This window comes from Pongo abelii, chromosome 7 (genome assembly GCF_028885655.2).
Source record: "Pongo abelii isolate AG06213 chromosome 7, NHGRI_mPonAbe1-v2.0_pri, whole genome shotgun sequence".
NCBI classification, from domain to species: Eukaryota; Metazoa; Chordata; class Mammalia; order Primates; family Hominidae; genus Pongo; species Pongo abelii.
In genome coordinates this window covers 136,092,011-136,104,508 of record NC_071992.2, presented here as the reverse complement: position 1 = coordinate 136,104,508, position 12,498 = coordinate 136,092,011, and the positions used below count along the sequence as shown (strand labels likewise).

General features: G+C 41.1%; 1 long non-coding RNA gene across 1 annotated transcript in view; it reads right to left on the bottom strand.

Annotated features, from left to right (window-relative positions):
* Positions 1–962: 962 nt before the first annotated feature.
* The window catches only part of LOC129047522 (uncharacterized), a 35,459-nt gene continuing 23,923 nt past the window's right edge, over positions 963–12,498 (bottom strand). Inside the window, exon 3 of the long non-coding RNA XR_008509259.2 lies at positions 963–1,290. This is a non-coding gene — a long non-coding RNA (uncharacterized LOC129047522). The remainder of the gene's footprint in view (positions 1,291–12,498) is intronic.

Below are 12,498 nucleotides of genomic sequence, written 5' to 3'. Positions count from 1 at the left end.
CACTGTGCCCGGCCATCCTGCCTGATTTTAAAGGCTAACTGAAATGCCACCTTCTCTGGGCTATTTTCCTGCACTTCTCCAAGCAGTTTATTGCTATTTATCGCCCAAGGGGTTCACCTTGCCCACTGCCTAGAAAGAGCCAATTCATCAAGACAGGGGAATTGCAATAGAGAAAGAGTAATTCATGCAGAGCCGGCTGTGCTGGAGACCAGAGGTTTTTTGTTGTTGTTGTTGTTTGTTTGTTTGTTTTTAATTATACTTTAAGTTTTGGGATACATGTGCAGAACGTGCAGGTTTGTTGCATAGGTATACATGTGCCATGGTGGTTCACTGCACCCATCAACTGGTCATCTACATTAGGTATTTCTCCTAATGCTATCCCTCCCCAGCCCCCCACCCACCGACAGGCCCTGGTGTTTGATGTTCCCCTTCCTGGGTCCATGCGTTTTCATTGTTCAACTCCCTCTTATGAGTGAGAACATGTGGTGTTTGGTTTTCTGTTCCTGTGTTAGTTTGCTGAGAATGATGGTTTCCAGCTTCATCCATGTCCCTGCAAAGGACAAGAACTCATCCTTTTTTATGGCTGCATAGTGTTCCGTGGTGTATATGTGCCACATTTTCTTTATCTAGTCTATCATTGATGGGCATTTGGGTTGGTTCCAAGGCTTTGCTATTGTGAACAGTGCTGCAATAAACATACGTGTGCATGTGTCTTTATAGTGGAATGATTTATAATCTTTTGGGTATATACCCAGTAATGGGATTGCTGGGTCAAATGGTATGCAGCCAACAGACATATGAAGAAAAACTCATCATCACTGGTCACTAGACAAATGCAAATCAAAACCACAATGAGATACCATCTCACACCAGTTAGAATAGTGATCATTAAAAAGTCAGGAAACAACACATGCTGGAGAGGATGTGGAGAAATAGGAACACTTTTTTTTGTTTTGTTTTGTTTTTATTTATACTGTTGGTGAGAGTGTAAATTAGTGCAACCATTGTGGCAGACAGTGTGGCGATTCCTCAAGGATCTAGAACCAGAAGACCAGAGTTTTATTATTACTCAAATCAGTCTCCCCAAGCATTGGGTGAGCAGAGTGTTTCAGGACAACTTGGTGGGTGGGGGGAGCCAGTGAGCCAGGAGTGCTGATTGGTCAGGGATGAAATCATGGAGAGTCGGGGCTGTCTCCTTGCGCTGAGTCAGTTCCTGGATGGGGGGCCCCCAGATCAGATGAGCCAATTAATCGATCTGGGTGGTGCCAGCTGATCCATCAAGTTCAGGGTCTGCAAAATATCACAAGCACTGATCTTAGGAGCAGTTTAGGGAGGGTCGGAATCTTGTAGCCTCCAGCTGCATAATCCCTAAACTATAATTTCTAATCTTGTGGCTAATGTTAGTCCTACAGAGGCAATCTAGTCCCCAGGCAAGAAGGAGGTCTGCTTTGTGAAGGGGCTGTTATCGTCTTTGGTTTAAACTATAAATTAAGGTTCTCCCCAAATTAGTTCAGCCAATGCCCAGGAATGAACAAGGACAGCTTGGATGTTAGAAGCAAGACAGAGCTGGTTAAGTTAGAACTCTTTCTCTGTCTCAGTTATAATTTTACTAAAGCAGTTTCACTCTTTCCTACAAATGTACATCTTTTTCTTCTTCTTCTTCTTTGAGACTGAGTTTCACTCTTGTCGCCCAGGTTGGAGTGCAATGGCGCAATCTTGGCACACTGCAACCTCTGCCTGCTGAATTCAAGCGATTCTCCTGCCTCAGCCTCCCGAGTAGCTGGGATTACAGGCGTGTGCCACCATGTCCAGCTAGTTTTTGCATTTTTAGTAGAGACAAGGTTTCACCATGTGGCCAGACTGGTCTCGAACTACTGACTTCAGGTGATCCACCCACCTCGGCCTCCCAAAGTGCTGGGATTACAGGCGTGAGCCACAGCGCTCGGCCCAAATGTACATCTTACAGAAGATTTAAATTGTTCTTAACCATTAATGGAAGTCCTGATTCTTTAGCTACCACAATTTTTCTTCTCTTTGTGAATAGAAGATTCATGATTTAGCAATATTCTGTGCAGATCTTTCTGTTTGTAGATCTTTTAAAAATAAATGTAAAAAGCCGGGCACAGCGGCTCATGCCTGTAATCCCAGCACTTTGGGAGGCCAAGGTAGGTGGATCACCTGAGGTCGGGAGTTCAAGACCAGCCTGGCCAACATGGTGAAATCCGTCTCTAATAAAAATACAAAAATTGGCCGGGTATGGTGGCACACACCTGTAATCCCAGCTACTCTGGAGGCTGAGGCAGGAGAATCGCTGGAACCCGGGAGTCAGAGATTGCAGTGAGCCCAGATCGCACCACTGCACTCCAGTCTGAGCGACAGAGGGAGACTTTGTCTCTAAATAAACAAATAAATAAATGTAAAAACAGAGAAATGTACAATTTCCATGGCTTTTGTCATTCACACCCATTTTTAATATTTTTGTCATATTTGAGTCCTCTTTTTGTAGTGATAGAAATAAAACATTACAAATAAAACTGAAATCCTCTTGTCCTTCATTTCTAACCCTGCTCACCTCCCAGGAAGTCTTATTAATCTTAACCTTGGTTCCCGCATGGTCTTGAGTACTTTGATATATGCTGCCACCTAGTGATTGCTTTCCCAATGACATGAAATGCTTGTAGGTCTCCTACAGAAAAAGGGTCACCCCCCATGAGGGTTTGTTGGGAAATTTGGGGTGGAGGCTGTGGTGTGTCATATTATTGGGAATGCTACTGGGTTTAGTGATGAAAGACTAGGAATGCTAGATATTCTCACTTGTTTGGGACAACAACTCACAAAAAAATTGGGTTGTTCCAAATCCTGAATGTTTTTCTTATGAGGTATTTTTGTAACAATTTTAGTAGGTAGACTGGGCTCAGTAACTCAGACCTGTAATCCCAGCACTTTGGGAGCCTGAGGAGGGTGGATCGCCTGAGCGTAGGAGTTTGAGTCCAGCCTGGCCAACATGGTGAAACCTCAAGAAAAAAATACAAAAAATTAGCCGGGTGTGGTGGTGCATGCCTGTGGTCCCAGCTACTTGGAAGGCTGAGTGGGAGGATTACTTGAGCCTGGGAGGCGAAGGTTGCAGTGAGCTGAGATCGCACCACTGCACTCTAACCTGGGTGACAGAGTGAGACCCCGTCTCAAAAAAAAAAAAAAAAAAAAAAATTAGCGTATAATCCTCAATGGTCAGGAATGTAACTATTGTGTACATTGAGAAGATTGTTCTATTCAAAATATTACTAAGAAAGGTTTATCACTGCATAAAATTACTCCTCTTTTGTGTCATTTGTGTGGCATACACACCTCCAGTATAACACAACTTCAGTCTGCATTTGGAGCTGTCACATGTGGGGTAATTCTAGGTGTGTGTTGAATAGGAATATATTACTTAGCCAAAGTTTAAAATGCCAAGTATAAAAAAGAATTGATGGCAATATTCAGCTAAATATTGTCTTAATTTTCTTACTCTAAAATTATTCATTATGAGTAGTTGTAAACATCTGACTACAACTATCTCATTAGGCCTTCTACTGTAATCATTTAAATACTGAAATATACATTATTACACATAATTTCTCTTTTTTAATTATTAAGGGCATTGTATTGATTTTTCAAATTATATACACAGCAAGGTTATGTTATCTATTAATTTAATGACAACAAAATAAAATAAGAGTTACATATCTGTTATTTATTTATTTATTTATTGAGACATAATCTTTCTCTGTCACCCAGGCTGTAGTGCAGTTGCACAATCTTGGCTCACTGCAAACTCCGCCTACTGGGTTTAAGCAATTCTTGTGCCTCAGCCTCCCAAGTAGCTGGGATTACAGGCTCCCACCACCACACCCGGCTGATTTTTGTATTTTTAGTAGAGACAGGGTTTCACCATGTTTGCCAGGCTGGTCTCGCACTCCTGACCTCAGGTGATCTGCCCACCTTGGCCTCCCAAAGTGCTGGGATTACAGGCATGAGCCACTGCACCCGGCCACATACCTGTTATTTTTAAAGGAGACATTGAATTAGATGGGATTGATAATTTTTTACGTGCAATAACAATAAGGTTATATTTATTGAGCTCTTGCTATGTGCCATGTTCAAAAAGTATTACATTTATATCTCAAAATAACCCTGTGAGTTGGCTATTTTCCTTCCCATTTTCAGATGAACAAACTGAGGCCCAGAGAGGACTAGGCAAGTCTTCTGTAGTAGAGTAAACTATAGAGGTTGGGTATGAACCCAGCCACTCTGGCTTTAGAGGCCCCGCTGGAAGTTCCTCCATTCTACTGCCTCTCCATAGAGACAGATCACTGAGCCCCGAGCTCTTCCCACAGGCCAGTCACTCTGTTCTATGTGCTTTACTGGCTTCATCACAACCCTGTGATGTAGGTGTTATTACCTCCAGGCTGCCTAGCCACAGAGAGCCCCGACTGTCTTCACTATTGGCTGTTTCAGACCATGAATGTGATGGTAACATCAACTTCACAGGATTGAATGAGAAATTCGAAGGAGCTTTGCAAGTGCTGTACATGGTATTAGTTCCATCCCCCTACGGGCCTGGATAATCAGCTAGTGCTTTATAACTACATCAAATAAAGGGGAGCCAGGCACAGTGGTAAGCTACTTGGGAGGCTGAGGTGGGAGGATCACTTGAGCCAGGAATTCCAGGCCATCCTGGGCAACATAGTGAGACTCCATCTCAAAAAAAAAAAAAAAAAAAAAAAGGAGGAAGGGAAATGATGGCGGTTCTCTGAGATCAACCTGCTATGACTCCTGCACTGTCATACTCCTCAGTTAGCATCATATTATATGCTAACCGTCAGTTAGCATACTCCAATACAGCATGGAATAGATTTTGTTTCTTGAGTGTATGTCTTCTCTCTCCTCCTAAATTATAAATAAGCATGGCACCTTTGTCATCCTCCTTTCTCCCTTTGTGGGGTCTAGCCCAGTTCTAGGCACAGAAAATGTACTTATTCAGTGCTTTGCAACATTAAAATATTATTTTATTCTGAAATGAAAAATACCATTGATGAAGAAGTTATCAAACATCTTTACTTTTGTCCATCACAATAGATGACCTGGAAAATCATTGAGCTTGATATAAATATGTGTGCTTACTGGAAAGTTTTGCTTGACAAAGGGCCACAAGAGTTCTCTCAACAGAGGCACTGAAAACAAAAGGTCAAAACTTTGCAGGTTGTCATAATAAAAAGTCTTAATACCCCAAAACAAACACAAAAACAGTATACAAGTGTAACAGTTGGAAGTAATGCTGTCTTTATTTTATTTAATCCCAGCACTTTGGGAGACCAAGGCGGGTGGATCACCTGAAGTCAGGAGTTCAAGACCAGCCTGGCCAACATGGTGAAACCTGTCTCTACTAAAAATACAAAAATTAGCCAGGCATGGTGGCAGGCACCTGTAATCTCAGCTACTTGGGACGCTGAGGAAGGAGAATCGCTTGAACCCAGGAGGCGGAGGTTGCAGCGAGCTGAGATTGTGCCACTGCACTCCAGCCTGTGTGACACAGCGAGACTCTGTCTCCAAAAAAAATAAATAAATAAAAGAAAGATAACTCTCCAATACTTCAGTTACATCTCCACATTTGTGGGATGTAACTAGAGCAGATCTTAGAGGAAAATTAATAGTTTAAAGTATTTATATTAGAAAAGAAAGGTCTAACACAATGATACGAATCTAGAAAAAGAAGAGTAAAGCAAATACAAAGTAAATAGAAATTAGTATTTCATAAATATTCATTCTCTTTCTTTTACTTAGGGCAGGAGAAAACTTTTGGGGGTGATGAGAATGTGCACAATATTAAAAACCAAATATGCAGGATATTCTCATCACCCCCCAAAAGTTTTCTCCTGCCTCTAAGAAAGAGAAGGTATCAGTGTGTACGTGTGCCAAAAGATTAAATTGTGTACTTTAAACAGATGCAGTTTATTTTACTTAATTTATACCTCAAAAAGGTTGATTAAAAAAACAAAGGCGCCCTGAGGTAAAAGTGTTTTCTGTAAATTTAGAGAGTGGCAAGGTATGGGTTATGGGGTGTGGGGGCAATGGAGATTGCATAAGGTCTTATTGGCCTTGGTAAGGACTTTGGTTTTTATTCTAAAGAAGATCAGAATCCATTGAAGCATTTTGAACAGAGAAATGCCAAGATTCTGACTTACATTATTGCAGGGACTGCATGAGATAGCATATACTGGGTACTCAGTTGTGTTTGTTTGTTTGTTTTTGTTTTGAGACAGAGTCTTGCTCTGTCGCCCAGGCTGGAGTGCAGTGGCCCGATCTCTGCTCACTGCAAACTCCGCCTCCCGGGTTCACGCCATTCTCCTGCCTCAGCCTCCCGAGTAGCTGGGACTACAGGCACCTGCCACCACACCCGGCTAATTTTTTTTTTTTTTTTTTTTTTGTATTTTAAGTAGAGACGGGGTTTCACCGTGTTAGCCAGGATGGTCTCGATCTCCTGACCTCGTGATCTGCCCGCCTCGGCCTCCCAAAGTGCTGGGATAACAGGGGTGAGTCACCGCGCCCGGCCTATACAGGGTACTCAGTTAAGTGCTTAACTCAGTAAATAATTGAATAAATATTCCTTCACTTTCCTTTTCTAAGGCAGTGGAAGAAAAAAAGGCAAAGCAGGCTGCTCTATAAAACATTAAATAATACTGCCATCTAGTGGGGGGAAAAGCCTGATTGTTTTATAAGCAAAATATTGGAAGTTTAACAAAAGATGTGAAGTTAAAATTTAAGCTACTCTATTTTTTATAGGATGAAATGAATCTTGTAGTAAACCAGAACTTGCTTATTTGAAACAAAGTAATACAGTTTCCAAGACACTGCTTTATTCTATTTCTCCAACTGCTTGCAATTCTTTCCTCTGGGGAGATACTTCTTTCAAGGCTTCCACCTCAAATGCTAGTAAGGCTTTAACTTCAGCCCTTTTATCAGTTGCACATCACACTGTCCCTGGATGATCTCAATCACAGGCATTCTCATAACTACAATATATGTACACTTTAAAGCTTTATATTTTAGTTTCTGGCAAGACCTTAATTCAAACTCGAAGTTCACTGTTGTCCATGCTATCTCCAAATTATTATTATTATTATTATTATTTTGAAATAGGGGCTGGGTGTGGTGGCTCATGCCTGTAATCCCAGCACTTTGGGAGGCCAAGGCGGGTGGATCACTTGAGGTCAGGAGTTCAAGACCAGCCTGGCCAACATGGTGAAACACTGTCTCTACTAAAAATACAAAAAAAATTAGCCGGGCATGGTGGCAGATGCCTGTAATCCCAGCTACTCGGGAGGCTGAGGCAAGGGAATCGCTTGAACCTAGGAGGCAGAGGTTGCAGTGAGCTGAGATCATGCCACTGCACTCCAGCCTGGGTGACAGAGCAAGACTCCTTCTCAAAAAAAATAAAAAAAGAAATAGGGTCTCATTGTTGCTCAAGGTGGAGTGTAGTGGTGCAATCATAGCTTATTGCAGTCTCAAGCACCTGGGATCAAGTGATCCTCCTGCCTTAGCCTCCTGAGTAGCTGGGACTGCAGGCATGTGCCACCACAACAACTAATTTTTATTGTATTTTAAAAAATTTTTTTGTAGAGATGGGGATCTCACTATGTTGCTCAGGCTGGTCTCAAACTCCTGGTCTCAAGCAGTCTTCCTGCCTGGACCTCCCAAAGTGCTGGCATTACAGGCAAGAACCACCATGGCCAGCCCTAATTACTCCTTCAATCCAGCTACCTTCATCACTCATTTGGCCTCTTAGCAGGTGTCCTTGCTTCTATTCTTGTCCCCCTTTAATCTGTGTCACAAAATAGAATGATCACCTCTTTCCTTCTCCTTTTCCCTCCCTTCTTCTCTTTCCTTTTTTCTTTCTCTTTATTCATGTACGATTTATTACCTGTTCATTTGAAGTTATTGTCTGTACGTTGGGTTTTGTAAAGCTGAGGAAAATTTTTTTAATGTTTTTAACTGCAAATATTTAATGCATGAATATGTTCTCCGTGTTGAGATATATAAAGATAAATAAGAAATCCCTTTTAATCTACCCTTCTACTCCTCTCCTTAGAGGTAAAGCATTGTTATAATTCATTCATTCATTCATTCAGCAAATTGTTCAACAAATATATATCATTATCTACTACATGCTGGGCATTTGCTTAATGACAACCAAAATTTTATCTTATTGAAGTCTATAGTCTGACAAAAAAGACATCAAGTAATCACACAAATAAATATAAAATTGCAATTTACTTAAAACTAAAAATGAGAAGATTTTCTACCATGAGAGCCTATATTAGAGATATTTGGCCTGATCAGGGAGATCAGAGAAAGATTTCTGAGAAGCAACTATTGATTTAGAGTTGAGTGTTCCAACGCAGTAGCCACTAGCCACAGGTGGATGTTTAAATTTAAATTAAATAAAATTGAATACAATTTAAAATTCAGTTTCTCATTCTCACTGTCCATATTTCAAGCACTCAAAAGCCACATGGGGCTAGTAGTTACCACTTCAACTGTGGAGCTATAGAACATTTCCAACATCTCAGTAAATTCTATCAGACAGTGTTATTGGCTAGAGAATGAATAGGTGTTATCCAGGTAAAGAACACAGGGAAGAAAACGCCAGACAGAGCACTGTATGGCAGGAGGCAATATGATAGAAATAAAAACCTAAAAAAAAAAAAAGAAAAAGAAAAGAAAGCCAGTGTGCCCAATGCTATAAAGAAACATTGAAGAGGAAAAGGGAAAGTAGTAGATGAGTTCGGTTAGGGTACATACGTTCCAAACTGCTGGAGGAAAAAATCAAACAAAAGCAATCCAATAAGAAAATAAGCAACAAAACAAATATGCCTATAAATAAAGTAAAAAAGGTGGGAGAGATGAGGTCAAACATAACAGATATAAAAACCGTAAACCATGCTAAACTGTCTTAGGAAAGATACTACATTCATCACAGCAGTTGCAGGGGCCAGACAGGTGAATTAAATGCAGGTACAAGAGGAACCACTATCTCTGCATTCTTTAAATCTTTAAGGGTAGCATTAATTTTTGCCATTACCTCTGTTATGTGATGCTGTTTTTAATTTCTGCATGGAGTCAATTTCAGTCCTTCTACTTGGGCTTTTCAACTATAATAATTCTTTTTTATTTTTGTACAGGGAGTCTCCCTGTTGCCCAGGCTGGTCCTGAACTCCTGGGCTCAGGCAATTCTCCTGCCTTGGCCTCCTGAAGTGTTGGGAATACAGGCGTGAGCTACCATACCTGGCCTAGTAATTCTTACTCTAGGAGTGAAAGACCTAAGGAGAGGCTGCCAAATACTAAATATGTCATTCCAAATGCGACCGACATTTGGGAAGCTGGGAAATGATCTCTGATCTCTGATTGACTCTTTTCTATGAATTATCTCCCATCACTGTGAAGATAGTGTATTTACCAGAAAGTCATGTGGTTTTTGCTCTATTCTGCCTCCTTGGGTGCTAACTCTTCTATTTGATGATTTTAGATGTCTCTATTTTGCGCTATTGGATGTACACAAACGATGATTCTCTCTTCAGCTTTATATTTGAGAAGCCCTGTGCACCAGCTGTTCTGTATTCTCTCCCTAACTCCAGAGATTGTGGGGAGGGAGTAAGGCCATACTTTGAATAGGGAGGGTTGGTGGTAGTTTGTCTTCTGGGAGCTGATGCTCCTCAGCGCTGCATGATTCACTGGCTGCAAGGTGGGAAGGGGGTGCATTTCTCTGCCTATCCAAGACCATTTCCCACACTGCTTTAGCTTACAAAGTTACTACTAGCTTGTTATAGCTGGACAAGAGGGTACTACCAGCTTAGCTGCTCAATCAACCTGATACTTGCCCTAGAGCCATCACTCACTTCTTGTACCTAGGCTTTGAATTTCCCTGATCTTTATTCACTTTACCCAGGTGTACCAGTTGTTAACATTTTGCCCCACTTTTTCTATCATTTTCTTTATCTTGCTAAAACCAAATATCTGGTATTGAAACTTACATGTCTATATAAGAAAGTATAAAAAGTAGATTTCCAAAATATAGAACAGGCCAGGCACTGTAGCTCATGCCTATAATCCCTGCACTTAGGGGAGGCTGAGGCAGGTGGATCACTTGAGTCCCAGAGTTCGAGACCAGCCTGGCCAACATGGCAAAACCCCATCTCTACAAAAAAATACAAAAATTAGCCAGGCATGGTGGTTCCTGTGCTTGTAGTCCCAGCTACTTAGGAGGCTGAGGTGAAAAGATAGCTCGAGCCTGGGAGACAGAAGTTACAGTGAGCTGAGATGGAGCCACTGCACTCAAGCCTGGGCAACAGAGTGAGACCCTGTCTCAAAAGAAAGAAAGAAAAAGAAAAGAAATAAAATAAGGAAAGAAACAAAAACAAATCTGGGATGGGGTAGCGGTGAGGGGATCTTATCAAAGAAATCATACAATAAAACTTCCCAGAACTGAAGAATAATATAAGTTTCCATATTGAGAGAGCCTGGCACAGGCCTGGAGAGAACTATGAAGAAACCATTAGCAACTCCAGCCTAGTGCTGCTATCCAGAAATATGAGTCCCATGTTGATAGATATCCTGATTTTTTTTAAAAGACAAAAAATGAAAATGTTAATGAAAACTTTTCTAATTTATATATGGGCTGGGCACAGTGGCTCACACCTGTAATCCCAGCACTTTAGGAGGCCAAGGTGGGCAGATCACCATCACCTGAGGTCAGGAGTTTGAGACCAGCCTGGCCAACATGGTGAAAACCCGTCTTTACTAAACGTACAAACATTAGCTGGGCATGGGGGCACACACCTGTAATTCCAGCTACTCGGGAGGCTGAGGCATGAGAATCGCTTGAACCCAGAAGGCAGAAGTGAGCCGAGATCGTGCCACTGCACTCCAGCCTGGGTGACAGAGCGAGACTCCATCTCAAATAATAATAATAATAATAATAATAATGTGTAAATGATGGCTGAAATTAAATATGCCTGGCCACACAAGCATGAAAGTAGGGAAGGACGGGGCCATCTGTAGGTTTGGCTATCATGTGTGTGAAGAGTACTCAAGGCCGTGGAGTCTGGAAAGGCAGAACGGACACAAAGCACAGAAAACCAGAAATCAGCGGAGGTTTGAGTATGAGCTTTGACAGGAGAGGGAGAGGTTGATGACCTGTGAGCTTAGTGTAATGTCATTAGAGAACTTAATGTTCAGAAAATTAATCTGACTGTGATATAGAGATGGAGGGGCAGTGGGAAGGGGGATGAAAAGCAGGAAAATCTGTTAGAAAGTCACAGTAATAAGAATAAGGACCCAAACCAAGGCCACATTTTCAGTTTTTGGAATGTCTGGAAGTGACTGTGTTCCTTTTTTTTTTTTTTTTTGAGATAGAGTCTCACTCTGGAGTGCAGTGGCATGATCTCCGCTCACTGCAACCTCCGCCTCCTGGGTTCAAGCGATTGTCTTGTCTCAGCCTCCAGAGTAGCTGGGATTAAAGGTGCCTGCCACCATGCCCGGCTAATTTTTTTGTACTTTTAGTAGAGACGGAGTTTCGCCATGTTGGCCAGGTTGGTCTCGAACTCCTGACCTCAGGTGATCTGCCCACCTCGGCCTCCCAAAGTGTTGGCATTACAGGCGTGAGCCACTGCACCCGGCCATCACTGTGCTCTTTATTGAATAAAAAAGAAGAGAAGAAGAGAGGAAAAGAAAAGGAAAAAAGTTCATACATGATTCTATAATATGAACTATGATTTAGTAAATAAAATTCTCATTTCATGCCATGAAACACAATATATGAGCAATATAATCAACAGTACAGTGTCCATGAGAACAGAATCAATTTTAGCCGATTCTGTTCTCATGAACAGAACTTTTGAAATTTATTATAACTGTTCATTTTTTTACCTGATAAAGAATATTTTTTTCCTGCTACCAGATGAATGATTAAGCCAGCTTCAATCGTTTTTTGAAAAGGTACAGAAAATTTCTTACTTTAGAAAAACATATTAACATAATTTTAAGGAATGAATTAATAAAAACTATCATCATTTTATCTTATGAGAGGAACACAGGTCCAGCTCCCTGCCAGAATATCAAATTAATGGCAATAATTTCATATCATTAATTGGAAATTAAATACATAATGAATTAATACATAAAAAGAACTGCTGCCATTTATTAAGCAGCCATGCATTTTAGAATGCAGGTCTTAAGAATGTAGGTCTTATGTCCTTTTTTATCCATAAAGAAGTTGTACTCAGAGAAATTAGGTAAATTGCCTTAGGTCACAAAATTCTGAAGAGAGTTGGGATTCCCCGCCATTCCTGTCTGATGTAAATGTCAGGGTTCTAGTTGACACTGCTTCTAGTTGTAGGGAATGTTTCCCATTTAATAGAGCAACTACAATGGTTGATTGCCTTCAATAATAACTTCTCATCA